Source organism: Triticum urartu, chromosome 2A (assembly GCF_056163025.1).
Source record: "Triticum urartu cultivar PI428250 chromosome 2A, HENAU_Tu73, whole genome shotgun sequence".
Lineage (NCBI taxonomy): Eukaryota > Viridiplantae > Streptophyta > Magnoliopsida > Poales > Poaceae > Triticum > Triticum urartu.
The window spans coordinates 506092627-506098280 of NC_141874.1; the positions used below are offsets into that span (position 1 = coordinate 506092627).

The 5654-nt window shown below is 41.6% G+C and overlaps 1 long non-coding RNA gene across 12 annotated transcripts; it reads right to left on the reverse strand.

Annotated features, from left to right (window-relative positions):
* Positions 1-253: 253 nt before the first annotated feature.
* LOC147985651 (uncharacterized) lies at positions 254-5094 on the reverse strand. 12 transcript variants are annotated; one of them, XR_015616801.1, is made up of 6 exons: positions 4825-5094; positions 4626-4749; positions 2092-3795; positions 1601-1695; positions 1073-1144; positions 264-655 (listed from the first exon to the last, which is right to left on the reverse strand). It is a non-coding gene; the product is annotated as an uncharacterized LOC147985651 (long non-coding RNA). The 12 variants fall into 12 exon arrangements; XR_015616800.1 differs by lacking the exon at positions 264-655 and adding an exon at positions 677-982; XR_015616799.1 differs by having other exon boundaries at positions 254-655; positions 1073-1695.
* Positions 5095-5654: the final 560 nt, after the last annotated feature.

Here is a 5654-nt window from a genome sequence, read left to right on the forward strand (position 1 = left end):
CTTTCAAGACGAGGAGAGCTTTCATTCGGCTGGCCAAGAAAATGGCCCATCAGTAATGAGAAATGGACTGTACATTTTTAAAACACATCAAACCGGCAATTAGTTTCAAATATCTTTTTTTTCATTTCAAGATTTTAAATTACACTAGGAAAATTGCCCGTGCGTTGCAACGGGAAATACATTATGAAAATGTAAAGGAAAACATGAAAAGATGATTTCCTGCATCACGTACAATGACGTGACATCACATGTGTCATTGCTTACAATCTTGTCATCGGCTCATCAGCGGCCGAGCTTGAAAGAAAAGCTGGGCGGGCCGAGTGAAAGGAAAAACACAAATTTTTAGGCATTACTCACTAATCCATACCTTTTGTTCTCATTGAATTTCACCTTCTATGTTTAATAAGAAAGTTACGAACAAGACGATCTCATACTCTAAAAGGACTTTGGATTCCTGAATAACAAATATTTCCTCATCTTCTATTTTTACGTATGAATGAATCAATAACAAAATGCATAAATTTACTCTCAGTTCGACCAATGGGTTCAAAAAACACTAATCATCTTTATTAGAAATTGCCCAATGGAGTCAGGAGGTGAATATGGGGGCCCAGAGAGATGGGGGCGGTGTCACGGTGAGGTTCCGAATGAAGGCCTGAAGAAGTTCACTATCAAATGAAGCAAATTTGAGCATTATATCAACCACAAAAAATCATGCCAACTGTCCAAACTACAGTCATGATATGAACACATGAAAGTAGTGTAGCAATATCTTCTTTGTACAAAATATCTCAGAAAAGTATACTCCATCTTCTATCTACAAAAAACATATGTTCTGGAAAAAAAATCAGTAAAATATACATCATCTTCTAGTACAAATATCTTCTCCTCTGAACAATCACACTGAACAAATTTAGGACCAGTTAGTCAGAAATGTTAGCAACAACATGAATAGTACACTTATCAACATCCACTAATTATCCTACAATTGAAATACAAAGAAAGGTCGATGAGAGAGAAGGTAGACCAGGAGATTAAGGAGCTCTAGGGGTGCGCGGGAGAGAGAGGTTACTTGGTCATAGGCGGCCGCGCGGCCAGGGACGGCAGCGAGCTTGGGCAGAGGCAGAGCGAAAGTGTACCTTGCCTATTGGCACACATAGAAAATGAGTTACATGGTTACATTTACTATCAGCAGGATGGTTCAGAATAAAGAAAGTCTGATGACATAGAAAGGTAATTAGGTTGTAGAGCAACCCCATTTTCACTGAACCGCAATGAAGTGCACTGAACAAATATTGTACGAGATTGTAGGACAAACCTCGATGCTCCAGTGTTAGACTCAGCCCAACAGTACTATTATCTTTTGACGAAAAACACCATTACTAATAACAGTCGGAAAAAACTGTTACTAATAACAGGCAGATGCATTCATGATGCAAAATTTAAAATCTACAATCATCATTTATTTTAGAAAAACAGAGTATCATATCTGTACTTCGGAGTTTCAAGCTCAGAACCTTCAAATTTCACGAATCAAATGTATAACTGACAATCAACAAAGTTATCGGATGACTGACAAGTCGGGATTTGGTAATTTTACCTCTTTGATGGAGCTATAAATAATCTCCATATGCACATTCTAATCAATCTGCACGCACACAAAGTAATCCCAAATATCATCCACCCAACAAAAATCTGCAGTAAACAAAAACACTTCATCACCCTCACAAAAAAAGAACACTTCATCAGGAGAACAGTACCAACGTTTTCAGGTTGTTCTTACTTATAAGTTGGAAGGATTACTGATTCATTAAGCTAACATTAGTGTAGATTACTCTTTTCTCTTTGGTGATATCTCAGTTTCATAGTTTGGCTGCATGATGTGCCATGAAAGAAATGCATGAATGATTTAGAAATTATTAGTCGAGCGCATAAATCTTTAAAGAAGCAGTTGCAATTATCATCAATCCATGCTATTGGCTTGTTTATTGTAATTGCAGAGTCTAGGTAAAACATGTGCATGAAAGGCATTGCTGGTTTTGGAATACGACATTATTCATTGACCTCTTCAGTTGGAAGTCCCGCTCTTACCAGATCCACACCATGACCATGCTCTGGAAGTCTCTCCGTTTACCCTCTTGGTATGACAAATCCTCTCAGCATGGGAAAGTGACCTAGTGGTAAATCTGAAATTGACATGCTGGGATATTAACAGCCACAGAGGAAAGCTCAGAGTCCAAATCTGTTGTCCTTAATGAAACGGTTGCTGAAAGTAAATCAGGTCGTGCCATTTTTTGAATGAACCTGGAACGGTTCCCTTAATGAAACGATTCCCTGGAATTTCCATTGGGTTGTGCCCAATACGCACACCCAGGGTTGACCTCCGGCGAAGGGGTGTTCCAGTGGTGGAGGCAGCAAGCTAACAAACATGCCCGTGCGTTTCAACAGGAGAAAGCAATAATTGATTGATCCTCTTTTTCATACATTAATTAGGAAACTGGAAATAACACTGAGATGGTTGGTAATGTGGATGGTGGTCATTTATCTAATTATTGGATTCCAAAACACGCGATCCAGGTGGGGCTCTAGCCCACCATTCATGATTCAGAAAAAGAAATCATCGTGATACATTTTTTACAATACAATAAAATAGTTAAACCTCCCACATTCAGATTGTTGTATACAAACGCAGTGCACCTACTTGTAAAATTGATCAATGGAAGAGTTGATCTAAGAAAGCTTCATATGAAGGCAAGGCCGAGTAGGAATATACCTAGATCAGCAGCCCATTTTTTAGATGGTGTAGCTGGCAAGTCTGCAATGTAACTGGATCTACAGAGCTTCCCCAAATCACATGTTCACCTACACTAAAATAAAGCCTCCACCTGTCAAAATCGCATGCCTAGTGCTGATAATTACTTCCTAACGGCAAAATGTAAGGCAGTGGAAAGAAGTGTCAATATAAATACAATCGAATCAAGTACAAGAGCGCAGGCGTCTGAGACCTCACATTAGTGGCGCTCGTAGCCCTCAAACACCTCGCTCATGACTGCTTCCCTTGATCACCTCCATCTACTTTTCACATTCAGATTTCAGGCTATAGAAAATGGAGTGGAGGGGAGTAGATGTCACAGAAACATAACTGCTAGAAGAGAATAATATTTCCCTGCCTCTCAGTATACACACACATATACACAAGCAAGCAAACCGAACTACAAAATTGAAACAAAATCTGCAGAGTTTGTGAGGTATTAAATTGTGCCATGTTGCAATTCAGTGTTTACTCTGAAATTTCTGAAGTAAATAAAAATTCAGAGTTGGCAACATAGCTTCCAGAAGAATAATACCATTGAGGCAAAAGAACCCCACAAGAAAACATGCCCATAATTTTTATAATAGATAGTTCAACAACAGGAGATGTGATGAATGGCATACACCTTGTTCTTGGCAATCCCGGCGTTGCGCAACTGGTCGACGAGCTCAATTGGTATGTTATGGCCGGTGACATGTGTGATAGCTGAAATCTAGACATACTATTAGAACTTAAAAGAAACTCGAAATTTTTTGGGTTCATGCTGGAGTTCGCAGTGCTTGTAGTGCAAATGAACCACTGCTTGCCACCAAAGCTGACAATAGCAGTGATCTCCCGCATGGATTACTCACTGAGAACCACGTTGATGCCAAGCTGTCATGACCAGAATGCATTGCCTAAACTGAACCGAACCACACTCATCTTCGACTTGCCCTTGCAACTCCTTGCTACATCAATTCATACAATCAGATTGCAACCTACACCTGCACAGAGTGAGACCTACCAGTCAAATACTCCACCTCCATAAATCTCTGCATGTAAACCTCAAACAAATTGACTCCATATACCAAACCCTGAGAACACGTCAAATTTAAATCAAAACAAGACCACAATCTGAACCGTCAAAAGCATAACCCTACTCCCCTAAATCTGCAGGGCAACTTCTCAAAATCATGAACTCATGTGCTAATAAAGGAAGCCCAATTTTATTTTCGAACAAACCGACATAATGTTGGAAAAGAGACATGCTATCAACAAAAGCTATCATCACAAGCTTTATTCCATTTAGGATATACTAAGTGCATCCCCATTTTTTCTATTGAGATCAGTAGCAGCAAACAATAGCAGCTAAGCAATGGAGCCCTGTCCTCTATCATTTTCCCTATGTCCTAAATTCCCAATCATCCTCTCCTGCACCCAACACCAGCCACTCGACGTCTCCACCTGTTGTCTTACCCATGATGGGGCGCCAACCAGTCCACCCCTTCTTTCCCATGTTGCACCTCTCCTTTGCCCTGCTACTCTTCCTCCTTGGCGCAGGCCTCCTCCCTTCCCATCATAGTCCACTCGCATGCTAAGAACTTACATGGCATTTTTTCTATAACTATTTTATGAGCTTACAAACAAAAGCACAAAAATGAGAAGGAACAAAAATGAAAATGGCACATATATACACTATTTGTGTTTGGAAGTATATCAATTCACAAATAAAAAATAGATCTGTTCATGGACTATTTGGCGTAGTAGCAGAATTTTGTTCAAAAAATGGACTTGTACAAATGGGAGAGATAGAGAGCAGACGGGGGTTGCTTGCCCTATCTTGGTGCAGCAGAGGCGTCATTCGAGGTGAGGAGGTGCTGCTGGCTAGGGTTTCTTCCTGCCCTTGACGGCGGCGACCGTGGTGGATGGGGAAATCCCATGGCCTACTCCATCTGCATCTACAACAGAGGATATAAAGAGAAGATGAGATGTAGGGGTGGAGGATCCCGGCCAAGAAGGAAGGAGGGACGAACCTGGGGCCGCCGGAGATACACCGGCGAAGCCCTACCCGAAACCCTAGCCACGGGGGTGGGGTTGCGAGCAGGCGGTAGACGCTGGGAGCGGAGAATCTAGCCAGAGGGGAGGGAAGCGCAAACGATGGGGAGCTCAGGGGCGTGCTGCGCGGCGCCGGAGCTCGCCGGAAGCGGCTGGCGTGGGTGGTGGCGGCGGCGAGGATTGCGTGGGCGAGAGGGAGAGGAGGCGAGCCCGTGCGTGTGGTCATGTCTGTTTTTTTCCTTTGCAAATCTGATCGAACGACGGGTTGAATACCACAAACAACAGGGACTCTTTTGCAAGAATGAAACATTTTTTCAGTAGTCACTTAAAAAGGGATCGCGGGTTGAATTCTCAGAAACGGAGGGACTTTTCTGCAAAAATGCACACGACGTACGACTCGCTGCTTTATGATTAGGGAAAGATTAATTTTTATGCGTGGAGAATTTGTTGGATTTTATATTGATATACATTTATTTTTAAAATCAGTTTGAATGTGAGTCAAAATTTTGGGATTAAAAACAGTTCGGACCACACCAAAATATGCAAAATTTCGTATAATTTTTTAACCGTGGCCACAATATGGGCTGTAATGCTAAGAAAAAGAATATGGGCTTCAAAAAAACCTTAAGAATTAGCAAATGGGTTGTAAATTATTAGAAATAATGGCAGATGGGCTGTATGCTGTTTTCCACATATTTGAGGCTTTCCTAAAAAAGGTTGACGCATCGTGCTTCTTCAATCTCTGCTCTTTCTACTCTAGCTGCTCAAACAAGCGCCGGCGGGACTGCCTGCTCCCTCCTCCCTTGCG